Source organism: Lissotriton vulgaris, chromosome 5 (assembly GCF_964263255.1).
Source record: "Lissotriton vulgaris chromosome 5, aLisVul1.2, whole genome shotgun sequence".
Taxonomy (NCBI): domain Eukaryota; kingdom Metazoa; phylum Chordata; class Amphibia; order Caudata; family Salamandridae; genus Lissotriton; species Lissotriton vulgaris.
The window spans coordinates 1,686,571,290-1,686,587,422 of record NC_141693.1 but is presented as its reverse complement, the minus strand read 5'-3'; positions in this window follow the sequence as shown (position 1 = coordinate 1,686,587,422).

Genomic DNA, 16,133 nt, shown 5'->3' with positions numbered 1-16,133 from the left:
CGAACTTACTCCTAGTTTACATTTGGAGGGTTTCGTGGTGAAGCCTACCTCTTTCAACTTTTCCAAGACCCTTCTAGCCATTTCATTGTGTTCTTCTTCACAACCTCCAAAGATAAGTATATCGTCTTGGAAACAGATGGTGTTCCTACAGTCTTTTAAAACATGTTGCATGACTCTTTGGAAAGCCGCAGCGGCTGATGCCAAACCAAATGGCATTCTTTGAAACTTGAAATTTCCAAATGGGGTCGTGAACGCTGTCAGTAGTTGGGAATCCGGATGAAGTTTGATTTGATAGTAGGCCGACGATAGGTCCAGCACGCTGAAATACTTGGCCCCCCTTATGGTGCTTAGCATCTCCCCTATTCTGGGAAGAGGAAACCTGTCTACAAGGATATTAGCATTCAGGTCTCTCAGGTCCACACAGAGTCTTATGCTGTTCCCTTTATCTTTGGCCATGATGACAATCGGGGCTAGCCATGCTGAACTCTCAATTTCTGTAATGACCCCCTCATTGACTAGTCTCTGAAGTTCCTTCTGGAGGGGCTCCCTCATGAGCAATGGTATGGACCTAGTCTTGTGCACTACTGGTACAGCTCCCTCCTTTAACACTATCTTGTGCATATAGTTCTTAAAAACGCCCAATCTATCACTGAACACTTCTCTGAACTCTTTGGTGAGATCCTCTGATATTCCCTCAGGTTCAATCAACAACACCTGCTCTCTATTGTTTGGATCTAGGGTGATCCCCAACTGCTTCTGATGTTTCCAGCTCAATAGAGTAGATCCTCTCGTGGACACATACACCTTTCCTACTGTGTGTCTATCCTTAAATGAGATTCTCATCGTCACCATGCCCTCAAGGGGAATTTTCCCTTCATTGTAACCCTTGGGACTGATATCTGGCGGTAACAATTTAACAGGGTGGTTGGCAAATTTGTCATCAAACATTTTCTTATCTACTAAAGTATATGGGGAGCATGAATCTGCGTACATACTAAACTTGACCCCATCTAGTAATACATCACATTTAGGGTAAACATCATCACTGTTATCTTCTTCATCCCCCACTTGAAAAACATAAGACTTTTCCCTTTCCTCATCCTGGTGTGTCTCCTCAATAACATGTACTGCTTTTCCCGGGGCCTTACACACCTTTGAGTAATGCCCCCACCTGTTGCACTTCCTGCACTGTACATTCCTTGCCGGACATTTCCAATTATTTGCCAAGTGATTGGGACTACCACATTTATAACACACAGAAGAACTAGGCTTGCTGCGATTGACCTCTTTACTCTTGTCACCTACTTTACAAACTGTTTCACCCTCTGTACTAGATTTACCTTCAGCTCTCTCTCTGTTTGTCCCCTCTACTGCTTTCATTTCCCTCATGCAACGTGCCATGTGTTCTAGTCCCTTAGCAATGTTTACTGCCTCCTCCAGATTTGGGTTCTTGGTCAGTAATTCCTCTTGTATCTTTGTGTCATTGGTGCATCTCACTAGTTGGTCTCTTATTAACGAGTCTGTGAGTTGACCAAACTCGCATGTGGCTGACAACCCTCTTAACACTGCTATATAATTGCTCACTTTCTCCTCCCTCTTCTGCACTCTCTTGAAGAACTTATGCCTTTCCATCACCACGTTTATTTTCTCCTTAAAATGAGCCGCCAACTCCCTCAGCGTGCTTTCATAAACATTGACACCTTCCTCAACCACCTCCTCTTCATCCTCAATTAATCTCCCTGTAATATCTTCATATATTTTCCTCCCATGTGTGCCTAAATTGTGTAGCAATATATGTTGTTTGCGTATGTTTGTGTAGTTACTACCCCCAATGGCTATTAGGTAAGATTTGAAAATTCCTTCCCACCTTCTCCAGGGAATAACTGGTTCCCCTAACTCATTGAGGAAAGGTGGAGGTTGGCTCATTCCTGCACCTGCCATTGCCATAAAACTTCGTAAATCCTTTAGGTGTATCAATAACTATTGGAACTCCAAAATGTCACCAGAAGCAATACAACTTTCTGCCCCTAGCTGTGGTGGGACTAAGCTGAGGGATTACGCATTTATGCAGTAAAAAAAAAAATTCACTTTTCTTGTTGTATCACATAAATCATGAAAATGCAGGAGAATCACATTCACCCAGTGTTCTCGCAGTCCCCTTTCTGCTTCTACTGGTTGTATTTACTGGGTCCAATGGAGCTGCTACTTTACACTGACTGGCGGGAACTTCCTGTGGTGAAGCTTCCCCTCAGAGCAGTTCCTGTCAGATCAGCATCGACTGCAGGCTGAGCTAATGCCTTCCTAACGTTCACCTCGATGAATTAAACGCTTCTGCAATGCTCATTGGGTGCTCCCGCCGGAGCAATAAACAGACCCTAAACACGGAGTCATCAAAATCCTTTCAGGGTGACAGACGGTGAGAGCTGCAATCCTTTGTACTTCAGTCAGAGCGCCGTCTGTAGAGCGCGCAGGAAGCTTGGGGTCAGTACAGCCTCGACATAGATGAGAGCGCTGGTGACAGAGCGCGCCGGGGCTTTGTGTAAGAAAAGAGCGTGAAGATTAGCTGAGAGCGTCTTTAAGTTGGACGCGGAGCAATTGAATGCGCCGGCTGCCCTGAAATCTTTAACCAAATTATATTGAATAAGCCGCCCTGAACGCCCTGATTAGATCACTGCACAATTCCTCCCAGGGATCGTTTGATGCTCGACCTGGCAGCTACGCTCCTTTCCTCCGCTTAAAGTTGAATTCCCCAGTCAAAACAGAAAGCACGATGCCCGACCCGGCACCCGAGTGTGATAATTGGCCCTCTAACCCCTGCAGCTTCACTAAGTTCCTGCCTTAAGACACAGACAATGCAAATGATGCGATGCCCGACCAGGCACCCGAGCAGGACGTAAACCACAGAGTTTCTATTTGTTTTTAAGTTAGTAATGACGTCGCCGTGTCACCTTACTTGTTTGCCTTCTTTGCTTTCATGTCGGCAGATTTGTTAACACGCTCCTGTTTGAACTTCCTCTCAGGCTCCGTGTATATTTTCCTCGTTGGCAAGCATTAAATAATTACCAGGGAAACGGCAGTCACTGTCCCTGGCCCAGTTTCCTCCTCCTCGTCGCCAGGAAATGTAGAGAAGAGTGACGCTATGTTCTTGTACAAGGGTTAGTTTATTGTAAGGTAAATCACATCAGACTGCCGTCAACTTGCCAACCTCGAAGCCTGGGTCACTGTGTCAACATTCCACAGTGAGCGCCCGGCTGACAGAGGGAATGTACCAACATGGAGCAATAAGGAGGGGGGGAAAAACAGGGAGCAGGTTAAGGGTAAAGTATATCTAGGTTACAACACAGAGTTATCTTGACATTGTTAATGCTGCCTGAAAACTGGACGCACAAGGAACTCTGCATCAGCTGCATATAAATCAGTAATTTATTACTAAACACAGCGCCCCCCCTGAGGAAAGGACCCCTCCCCAGGTCAGCGCCCTGTGTCGCTGCACCAATCGCATTGCCCTAAAGCTGCCCTGAATGAGTAGATCATTCAGTGCCTTCAGCTTTGCCAGTCTCTTTAAATATAAGCACAGCAGCGCCAAGTTTTCGGTCCCAATCATCCTTCCTTCCCTTGGGATGTTTCTCTGACTGGATATGTCTTCAAGCAGCTATGTGGGCGATCTCCAGAATCGCCACCAAAATCTCAACAATTGTAGAATGTCATGAATTTGCAGAGAAATAAGCCATTTTGCGTTTTCAGCGGAAACACCTGCAACATAGATTTAGACTGTCCCTATATAGGAGGTCAGTGGAACAGAAAGGGGAGGGGTGGGAGAGGAGGGTGGTTTCAGAAGTTTGCTATTAGATGACAGCTGCCCACAGCTGTGCATTTGTGCAACAGGTTCAAGTTCAAGAATTTATATAGCGCACTACTCACCCAGAGGGTCTCAAGGCGCTTGGGGATGGGGTTCATTATTTATCGAATAGCCAGGTTTTAAGTTCTTTTCTGAAGGAGATGTGGTTCTGTGTAAGGCCGAGGTGAGTGGGGAGTGAGTTCCAGGTCTTGGCCGCCAAGTAGGAGAAGGATCTAGCTCCCATGGTGGATCTTTGGATACGCGGAACTGCGGCGAGGGCTTGATTAGAGGATCTTAGTTGGCGGGTGGGTGTGTAGAAGGATAGTCGAGCGTTGAGGCATTCGGGACCTAGTTTGTAGAGGGCCTGGGTGAGGAGACGGAACGTTATTCTCTTGTTGACGGGAAGCCAGTGGAGGTCTTTCAGGTGGCCGGTAATGTGATCTTGGCGAGGGATGTCCAAAATGAGTCTCGCTGATGCGTTTTGGATGCGTTGGAGTTTTTTCTGTAATTTGGCTGTAATTCCGGCATAGAGGGTGTTTCCGTAGTCTAGTCGACTCGTAACCAGTGCGTGGGTGACAGTCTTTCTTGTCTCGGCGGGGATCCAGTGGAAGATTTTTTTTGAGCATACGAAGTACGTTGAAGCAGGAGGATGAGACGGCGTTGACTTGTCTGGTCATCGAGAGTGAGGAGTCTAGGATGAAGCCAAGGTTACGTGCGTGGTCTGTGGGTATGGGTGCTGAGCCCAGATCCGAAGGCCACCATGAGTCGTCCCAGGCAGAGGGGGATGATCCTAGGATGAGCACTTCCATTTTGTCTGAGTTAAGTTTTAGGCGGCTGTTTTTCATCCATACGGCTACTTCTTTCATGTCTTTGTGAAGATTGGTTTTGGCGGTGTTGGGGTCTTTGGTGAGGGAAAGGATCAGCTGGGTGTCGTCAGCGTAGGAGATGATGTTAAGGTTGTGATGATGCGCGATGGAAGCGAGTCCATGGACGCAGTCCATTGAAGGGCATATTTACGAGCCCTCTTGCGCCACAGAGTGTCACTTTTTGTGACGCTCCAGCGGCACAAATGACAAAACCTTACCTGTGAGGCCACGCAAAGGCACTATGCGTGTAATGTTTAAAGACTGCAGACGTGCAGTCTAGTTGTTGCGCACGTAGCCGTGCGCTAGCGCGGCCGTGACACGTCACGGTCGCGTGAGGTATAAATAAAGGAGGCGTGGTCAGGGAGTTAGTCCGGACCACGCAGAGACCACCAAGCGTGTCCTGGGTCCCGTGATTTACGCGCAGCGACAGTGGCGCTGCGCAACAAAGGACAGGGCCCGACAATGGCGAAGAGGGCCTGACGAGCCTGTGCAGTGCCTCGGAGCACTCTATGCCCCGCTCCGCCGCCAATCCTCGGCAATCCTGGCCCGGACGGGTCCCACAGGCGAAACCACGTCGTGAGACGAGCCTCACGTCGTGAGAGTGGCGGCGCATGCCAGAGAGCTAGGCAGTCGGAAGCACAGGGGCGAGTTCTGCACAGTCAGAGGCCCCGAGGAGCCGAGGCAGTGAGGAGCACCATCTGCAGTTGATCACCCTGGTGTGCCCAAGACAGTAGGGGGCGATATCTCCCTCCACCATGGCGACCATTCCGCCCATAGAACCTTTCACCGTCGACGGTGCACCGGCGTCCCTGGCCCCGAGATGGAAGGACTGGGTTGAAAGGATGCAATTTTACTTTGAAGGGGTAGGTACTGTGGAACAGGAGCCAAGATTACTACCGATGCCCAGGCCGCTGGCGCAAACCGCCTCTTAGTTCCCATGTTGAATAGTTACCAAATAAAGAGACGGGCGCTGGAAGCAGGAATCAAAAACAGAGATTAATTCTCATGAGGAGAGCCAGTCATTTCGGACACGAAACACAGTGTCTTTCAGGAGGTGCTCTGACAAGTGAGCTGAGACTCTTTCTTTTATACCTTACAAAACACTTGATAGTACAATCAGGACAGTGTGACGCAAAGGAAAAGACATCCCTATAATCCTCGTGTCAATCCTACCCCACATATGTTCACAATAGGGACCCTTGACCTGCTGATAAGAGGGGAGGGCAATCACGCAGCTGAGTGTTCCGTCAACTGTTTAGGATGTGTGCGCCTGATCATAGCCCAGGGGGTGGGGTGGCTAGGATCAATAGTGGGTCCTTTGAAGAGGAGTGACTTCATACAATAAGGGCAGTAAATGGTATCTCCTGGCTTAGGCGATGGCCTCGGACATGTGTGGTCAGCCGGACTCGGGGGAAGGGGTCATCAAAGGAGTGGTATTCATGCTGCGTGGACAATCGAGCGCGGAGGGAAGGCTTGTCAACAGAGGGGCATTCATGGAAGGAAAAGGAGGTGTTGGTCAGGCGCGGCCGTGGCTCTTCAAGGACAGGGTCTTGCAGAAGAAGAAGGTTTACGGCTTGCCCATGTGAGGAGAAGGGAGGGGGAGCCAGGGTGGACACGGGGACAGAGTCACATAGAGAGAGAGAGATCTTATGACCCGTACAAGAGAGAGCGGGGGCAGTCAGGTGCAGCTGGGGAGGGCTATGTCAGCTAAGGCGAAGGATGCCTCTTCAAGAGGGAATGGGGGGGGGTTTTGTGCGGGTCAAGCAGGAGAGTTGCCTTTCACAGCAGGGTCGCGCAGAGGGAGAGGGTTTCATGGTCTATGCATGAGAGAGGGGGTGTAAGATACGCGCAGGAGGGAAGCCGGGGATTCCAATGGGTAAAAGGCCATGGTGCCTAGAATGGCTGTACGTATGCATAGGGGTATGGGCTCTTACTGGCAGAGTGATACGGTCAATAATTTACGGTATTCATGGTGGTCACAGGGAGAGGAGTGGGAGAAGAAGGGAAATGAATGCTGTTTATGTACATCAATTTCTTCAGTTTCCACAGTCGCCCCTTTTTACATTACAGCAGTCATTTTTGTAATTGATGGGGTAGACAGGCATCGTGGATGAATTAGCATTTTGTCGATACTAACATTTGGCGTACAATCATAGACAGTTGAGGTGATGGGCAGAATGCAGCACATAGGAAATTGCATTTCGTTGTGTTCCTGACAATAAAACGCACTACATAGCATAAATCTTTCTAACTAAAAAATGTGACCAATGAACAGTTTTGACCAGGCAGTTGAGAGCGGAATTCAGTTCAATACACAAGATTTCTTCGTCACAGTGTCCTTTTATCAGTGAGCCATCACTGGTAGGCTCTAGTCCGTGTACTTTCGTTGGCGCTGTTGAGCACCGGCGGTGGAGCTATAGGTCCAGCTCGGTTCTATCCTTACGCGTTGCAGGGTGCGGTCAGTCCTCTGCTGTTAGACCACAGTCCTGTTCCCTAAACAATCCGTTTGGCGGCGCCTTATGCTCGGCACCTATATTTTCCGTGGCAACACCCTATTCCCATATGAATGCAGTTCTTCCTTTTGGCAAAAAGTCACGTGGAAAAGAGGGTGAGTGTGGTTCAAATAGTCGATAGGAGAGAGAGGGCGGAGTTGGGTCAGAGTTCCTGGGACACACAAAAGGGACCAAGGGAGCAAAGGATAACAAGCAGGCAGGCCCATCAATCGGGCCCAAAGAAGGGGGACGGAGACTCCAGGCACACGTGGGTTAGCAGGCGGAGGGCTTCAAGGCGGCCCGTCATTTTTCATTTTCCACGTTGAAATTGCGGTCTCGTCCCGTATCTTGTTGCTCTGCAGCTCCACCTTTGGTCGAGGTCACACGTGTCCCAAGATCTGCAGTCAGGCTGTACGTCACATCTGACCCATCTCCTTCGGTGATCGTGAATCTTTGAATAGGTACAAGACAAGGTTTTAGAGAAATGGCAGAAGAAGATATCTACGCATGTGAATTCCTCCCTCAATTCTACGCATTTGGGAGATACGCTCACTGGTCACAGTCAGAGGTACATTAACAAGCAGTGCATGTGTCAGCATTCCTACTGAGTTTATGGCAGGTTTATTCATCGTCCTATCTATAACTCAAGTGAGGATAAATGAGATTCCCATCAACTGTGCATTACATCATATTCAACATTACGGAGCATTTCCCTTCAGGACTGGCTAACCTTTTCAAACAGGGCGGGGGTGCCATCATCGAGAGTCAGGCAAAACAAGGTTTTCTCGAGGGTCAACAGTTACTCATGGTCATCATGTTTATATCCGGGACAGCAACTGGGGTCTATCAAAATGGGGCGGGGATGCTTCGGGCGCTCGCGCTTGGGTGCAAAAGGGGGTGGGGCAATCTGGGCATTGGGGGTCAATCTAGACGTTGGCGTTCGTCTCTGAAGAACAGACATAAGGTGCCATGGACATACAGTTCCCCTATAAATGGCCAGATTTGGGGGACTTTAGTCATCTTACCTGTCCTTTCCTTTTCAGCCAATTCAAGTTAATTCATTTTGCAGAAAGGAGAGGCAGTAATATGGCGAGATACAATCATTTTAGTTTCGGTCAATTTCGCTGAACACCTTCGCGTTCAATATGTATCAAATCAGACTGGTGCCGGTGGGGCACAATTTTACCAAAAAGAGGGAGAGAAAATAGGGAGACTCTCATAGAGAGTGAGAGTCGTCCGCAATCTAAACGAGCCATTCGGTACACGTATGACATGTAGAGAGAGGGAGAGAGAGAGAGAGAGATAAGGGGGTGGTGAGAGAGAGAGAGAGAGAGAGAGAGACGTGTACGAAAATAGGTCATTTAGTGCGCTCACAACACAGAACAGCAAAGGTCAGGTAACACGCAAATACAGACAGAGGGAAGACATAAATCCGTACATTACACACACACAAACTCAGACAGGGAAGACGGCACATGCATTACACATATATAAGACATTCACGACAAGACAGGAAACAATTGTTAGCCAACAAGATCTGTTTTATATCCTACGTATCTTTACTATCCTATTTATCTACGTGCTTAGCTCTTTTTACCCTTCCCTCCTTTTCTTTCTCGCCCGTTATCTCTGTGAGTGTTCTCAATTGCCAATACTTACACTTCGGTTGGTCGGTCAGAAATTAACCTGGTCGCGCTATTTACCCATGGTTGGATCTTAAACCATTTTTCAGTTTCTTCCTTTGGTGGGAAGTTCTCCAGGCTGAGGCAACGGCAAGTATTGATCGGGAGAACAGTCGGACAGCTTGGCTATATCTATAAGAGTGTGAGAAAGGGGGGCAGTGCATTTTGAACATCAGCAACATTTCTAACTTCCCAGACGGGTGGTGCCGTGGTAACCCTTACCCGTATATTTTTCTTTGTCCTTTCCCTACCTAGTCAAACGTCCAGTTACATTATTTAACACGTCATTTCTAGTCAATTTTTCGTCATTCAGTACCTGTCCAGTTTCTATGTCAGTCCATCCTCCCAGTTGCTATGTTCTAAGGAGGAACAGTCATGTTTAAGTCTACGTCTTTTAAAAACTTATCGTTATGAGGACTATGCACATATTCCCTCCTTCCCTTTTCGTCGGTGGTCCGACCATCGCTCTCCCATATTTCAGCCGACGTTCTGACGTGACCTGCAGAAGGGAGGAAAAAGAAGGGGTGGGGGGCAGCATTCAAAGTACATCAGCATGCAGTAGTCCGAAAATGTTTTTACCTACCACATACTCGACCTATCTCCACGTACTGCATTTCTTTACCATCTCGGCGTTTAAGCCCAGAGGGACCAGTATGTCAGATAGATAATCATTGACGATCTGCGTATCTACATGAGTTACTTGGTCGTAACCCTCTTTGTCGGGTGCAAGGGTGACGGTCAGGTGGCATTTCTGTGGTGTCGTTTTAAGGGTGTCTAAAACACTTTTCTGGCTGCCTGTGACACATAATGTAGCTGCTAAATATCTGATCCTTTTTGATCTACATCTTTCATCATACTTATTCTTCGCTCACAGTAGTAAGACATCCAAAACTCATTAATGCAACTGCTACAACCATGCTTTCTTTTTCAAAATACTTTTAATAAAAAGTGTTGAGGTACAAATACAGGCCTACAACTCAGTGGGCCGGCTACGAAGCAGATTGAAACTGTACATAAGAAGAACGGAGTTGGTGGCAGTTCATTGCATAAAGTGCAGCAGTGCAATAAAATCGTATTAAACTTCCCTACAGAGCAAGCATGATGCATGTCAGTAATTCATCCTTAATAAATTCATAAATTCATTATCCAATGTTCATTCATTACCTAAATTACACCAATTCATTTTCCAAATCATAATCAGTACCCACCCTAAGTCAGTTCATTGTCCAAGCACATACTCAATATCCTTCGTATCTACTTTCATTATCCAAGAAAACTACATACATATCTCGGGGCAAAAAGCTGCGTGGTCAGGGTGCAACAAAGTTTACTCAAAAAGTCTCATTTTGTGTCGGCGCCATTTTGGGTGGGGTCAGGCTGGTTCCAGCATAGTCAGAATGTCTCCAGTCTCGTATGGTTGGACCAGAACCTTCCGTTGGCAGTTCAAAAAGTTTGTGCTATGTGGTTAACAGTCTAACAATATGGACCATTAGTCAAAGAGTGGGAAGGGCGGCAACAATTTTCCTACCGGGTCATTCTGGTGTTCCACCGGAACTGAACAAGTCTGTGCCGTGGCTGCATTTTAGCCATTTCCCATCCGAGGCTGGCGCCGGCAGGAGTTGCACCGATGTCGTGGTTCCCAGTGAGGGGGGCGGGGGCGCCCATGCGGAGGGATCGGGGTGCCCCCCGGCTCTCATAGAATCTTCAAGGTTGAGGAGAGAAGGCATGGGGTGCGTGCCCGTCCTGGGCAAAAGACCGCTCTTTGATGTTGACCCTCTTTAAGTAAGAGCATTGGGGTGTCGCTGGAAGCCTCCACCTGGAGGGAGGTGGGGGAGGCTCGTTCGCGCCACCTCCCCCTTCCAGCGACCCTGCGCCGTTCTTCGGCTCCAGCGCTTCAGTATTGGCCGTGCCAGCCATTGAAGATGGGGGGGGGGTGGTCGGCGGCTGAGGCAAGACAGCCCCCCCCCTTCCTTTTTGACAGGTGGCGGGACTACCTCCAACTCTCCAGGGGTGGATATGTGGCGGGACTACCTGTAACTATGCAGGCGATGGCATGTGGCGGGACTACTTGCAACTGTCAGGCGTTGGGTGTAGTTGCGGCCATTATAGCACAAAGAAATGCCGCCATCCTCGCTTTGGCTTCGCCCTTCAACGAAAGCCGGATCGGGTGAGAGAGAGGGGTGGTCGGTGGCCGAGGCAAGACAGCCCCCTCTCTCCCCGCGGCCTGCAGGGCGGCAGAAGAGAAGAGATGGAGAGGTCCCTGTCATTCTTTGGACCGCCTGCCCAACATCATCTCCTACTGACCGCGGGCAGGCGAGCCCCTCGTGCCTCGAGGCCTCGCCTTCCGGATGGGCGTAACCGCGGACCTGTTGCACTTCGGGAGCTTCCGGAATGGGGGTAGGTACCTATTGAATTGTTTCTATTTCATGTGACCGTTATTTGGGCGTGGCGGGAAATGAGGCAGACATGTTGGGAGCAGGAATAGGCAGTAGAGCCTAGCTACCTCGTGGCTATCTTTGCTGCCAAACTTTTCGCCATTTTATATTTCTTATTACGAACTATTTCTAATGTTTCTTATTTTTAGTGAAGTCGAAAGCTCATCAGGGGGTTACTGACTTAGCCTGATTTCTTTTTATTTTTATTTCTCTTCCTTAGCGTGTTTCGAGCTAAAGCTTTCTGTTAGTAGGGAACGGTGATCACTTCATATTTTTATGTGTCCTTTTCACTAGGGGGTACTTCTGGACGGACCAGACGAGTTCCCTCCAATAAATGGTCCGGGGTGGAACGAGATTATCGATCAAAAGGGGAACATATATTCCTTCATTAGGGTATCATCCTGGACAGACCGAGCAATGTACTTCCACTTACTAGGGTAGCCTCCTGGACGGACCAGATGGTCTACTTCCACTAAATGGCCCATGAGCGGGGAGCATATGTCCTCCATAAGGGTAGTCTCCTGGGCGGACCATGCGAGCTACCCCCCAAATAACCAAACAGTGGGGAGTGGGTAGGACTGACGAATTCACAAAGGGGCATAACCTACCCTTTACTACTTGCAAAGACTAGATAGAATATTTCTATTCCACGTTGTTTGCAGGCAGAAAATACCTCAAACGAAACAATTCCTGGAACAACAATGTCCAGGCAACCAACCAATCAGTGGGGAGAAAAACAGGCATGACGGATTACAACGGGGACAAACGTCTGCATTACCTGCCCTTCGCTATCCAGAAAGGAAGACAGAATATTTCTACTCGTCTCAGTTTGTAGACAGGGAAGATCTCAAAGAGCAACAATCGATTATTAATCGATTTCAAACAATCAGTGGGGAGAAAGGTAGGCATGACGGATTACAACGGGGACAAAAGTCTGCATTACCTACCCTTCTCGATCTGCAAAGAGGGACGACGTTCCTATTCGCCGCTGTTTGCAAACAGAGAATGTCTCGTTCTCCAGAAGAGAACCAATATGTCAAGTAGCCTTCAAAGCTAAATGAACCAATACCAACAATATCAGTATACAAATACCGATTCCAATACAAACAATCAATCAATCAGGTGGATAGAACCACCCTACCAATCAGGCGTAGAAACACCCTACTTAATCTTACCCGGACCGGACCATGCGGACAGTTCTTCGTCTTCCTCTTCCAGCGCCCGATCGTTCTCTTACTCCATGTAGCATTCCTGTGGGATTCCAGTCAGGACAATAGGTCACTCAAGAGAGGTCCGTTCAGAATTGGCGAAGTTCTTTTGATCGGCAGCCGGGCTAGGGCCCTCTCAAGGCAGGTATACTCCGATCATTTTAGATGTTCGCTTCTTCGTCTGGATCTCTCTTACCGAACCTTATGTCACTGATGGACCCCGCGTTGGGACGCCAATTGTGGAACAGGAGCCAAGATTACTACCGATGCCCAGGCCGCTGGCGCAAACCGCCTCTTAGTTCCCATGTTGAATAGTTACCAAATAAAGAGACGGGCGCTGGAAGCAGGAATCAAGAACAGAGTTTAATTCTCATGAGGAGAGCCAGTCATTTCGGACACGAAACACGGTGTCTTTCAGGAGGTGCTCTGACAAGTGAGCTGAGACTCTTTCTTTTATACCTTACAAAACACTTGATAGTACAATCAGGACAGTGTGACGCAAAGGAAAAGACATCCCTATAATCCTCGTGTCAATCCTACCCCACATATGTTCACAATAGGGACCCTTGACCTGCTGATAAGAGGGGAGGGCAATCACGCAGCTGAGTGTTCCGTCAACTGTTTAGGATGTGTGCGCCTGATCATAGCCCAGGGGGTGGGGTGGCTAGGATCAATAGTGGGTCCTTTGAAGAGGAGTGACTTCATACAATAAGGGCAGTAAATGGTATCTCCTGGCTTAGGCGATGGCCTCGGACATGTGTGGTCAGCCGGACTCGGGGGAAGGGGTCATCAAAGGAGTGGTATTCATGCTGCGTGGACAATCGAGCGCGGAGGGAAGGCTTGTCAACAGAGGGGCATTCATGGAAGGAAAAGGAGGTGTTGGTCAGGCGCGGCCGTGGCTCTTCAAGGACAGGGTCTTGCAGAAGAAGAAGGTTTACGGCTTGCCCATGTGAGGAGAAGGGAGGGGGAGCCAGGGTGGACACGGGGACAGAGTCACATAGAGAGAGAGAGATCTTATGACCCGTACAAGAGAGAGCGGGGGCAGTCAGGTGCAGCTGGGGAGGGCTATGTCAGCTAAGGCGAAGGATGCCTCTTCAAGAGGGAATGGGGGGGGGTTTTGTGCGGGTCAAGCAGGAGAGTTGCCTTTCACAGCAGGGTCGCGCAGAGGGAGAGGGTTTCATGGTCTATGCATGAGAGAGGGGGTGTAAGATACGCGCAGGAGGGAAGCCGGGGATTCCAATGGGTAAAAGGCCATGGTGCCTAGAATGGCTGTACGTATGCATAGGGGTATGGGCTCTTACTGGCAGAGTGATACGGTCAATAATTTACGGTATTCATGGTGGTCACAGGGAGAGGAGTGGGAGAAGAAGGGAAATGAATGCTGTTTATGTACATCAATTTCTTCAGTTTCCACAGTACGGCGAGAGAAAGGCGCAGGGCGCTTCTCCTTCATCTTGGTGGGAAGGACATTTATCGGATCTACAAGACCCTGGTGGAAGCCACCCCTCACACCTATGTCACGCTGCTCAACGCGCTCAATGCCCATTTTGAGCCAATGCAAAGTAAAGACTACGAGCGTTTCATTTTCAGGCAGGCGCGACAGGAAGCGGAAGAATCCCTCGACGCATTCCATGGTCGTCTGAAGGAGCTAGCAAGCACGTGCGGGTTCCGCGACGAGCAAGAAGAAATTCGCGGCCAGATCATTCAAGGCTGCTACTCCTCCGACTTAAGGGTGAAGATCCTCCAAGAGGATGGCAAACCATTAGCGGACATTCTAAAGCTAGGCCGCTCTAAAGAATTATCCCAGGCGAGGGCGTCTCATATGGAAGCAGCGCTCCACAGACTAATCAAGACGGAGCAGATCCACGTAGCGGAGCACGTCAATGTGGTGCGGCCAAAGCAACGCCCTGCCAGGAGAGGGAGGCCGCCAGAACGCCGAAAAAATTGCGGATACTGTGGGGGCGCGCCGCATAGTGCACAAGAATGCCCAGCACGCGGAAGAAAATGTGGGTCATGCGGGCGCATGAACCATTTCGCATCAGTGTGCAGGTCATCCAAGCCAAAGCCTGAAGCCGCTCATGCCATAAGGGAGGACCCAGAGAGTGAAGACATGGACGACGACGCTCACAGCTATCCAGTGCACTATGTGTTTGCCATAGACCAGCCACTGAGGAAAAAAGAGCGATTCCCGAAGTGCAGGATAAGGATACAGAACCAAGAGGTGAGAGCGACCATCGACACAGGGGCCTCGATCGAACTTATGGAGGCAAACGTCTACAACCAACTGAGACACAAGCCGACTCTGAAAACAGCCAAGATCAGAGTTTTTGCTTATGGACAAAAGACACCAATACCGTTAATTAGGTGCTTCCAAACGGAGATACAGCACCAAGAAAAGAGGACACCGTCAACCATCTACGTCACCAAAGAAGGTAGTGGAATGCTACTCAGCGGCCAAACGGCTGAAGAACTTCACCTAATATCCTTCGCCATGGCAGTATTGGAAGAAGAACTGGACACGATCCTTGAAGAATTTGAAGACGCCTTCAAGGGTATTGGATGTCTCCGTGGAAAGGAAGTATCTTTACATATCGACTGGTCCATTCAGCCTGTGGCCCTTCGTCATCGACGAATAGCATTTCACTTAAGGAAAAAAGTGGAACAAGAACTGGAGACCCTCGAAAAACAGGGAATAATCGAGAAGGTCAGTGGACCCACCCCATGGGTGTCGCCGATTGTGGTGGCGCGAAAACCCAAACAGCCAGGGCAGGTCCGCATCTGCGTCGACATGCGCCTGCCCAATGCAGCCGTGAAAAGGGAAAGACACCTGACACCCACAACAGACGATATCCTGGGAGAGTTAAATGGAGCGAAATGGTTCTCCAAGATGGACCTGAGGTCAGGATATCATCAACTGCCCCTGCACCCGGACTCCAGATATATCACCACTTTCTCCATCCACGTAGGACTCCGGCGCTATCGAAGGCTCAACTTTGGGATATCAAGTGCCGCCGAAGTCTTCCAAAATACGATTCGAGAGGTACTGAGCGGGATCACAGGAGTCCTTAAAGTCAGCGATGATCTGCTGATATACGCTGACACCGTGGAAGAACATCACCGGAGGCTCAGGAGCGTATTACAAAGGATTAAAGACTCAGGCCTTACGCTACATCGGGAAAAGTGTCAATTCCTACAGAACACAATCAACTTCTTTGGATACACTTTCTCCGACAAGGGAGTGGCCCCTGACCCTGAAAAAGTGAGAGACGTGCAAGCAGCCCCAGCGGCAACTAACACGTCAGAAGTTCGGAGCTTCCTCAGGATGGTGAATTTCTGCGGGCGGTTCATCCCAGACCTATCCAATCTCACCAGACCACTAAGGGAACCCACAAAATCTACCACCCCCTGGCATTGGGGAAAAGAGCAGAAGCTGGCATTTCAGAACACCAAGGCGGCTCTGTCGGCTAATACGACCCTATCATACTTCGACCCTACCAAAGCAACCAATATAGCTGTAGACGCCAGCCCGTATGGACTAGGGGCGGTACTGACACAGAGCCAGGGTGGAGAGGACTGGGCGCCCATAGCCTACGCAAGCTGATCACTAACGGA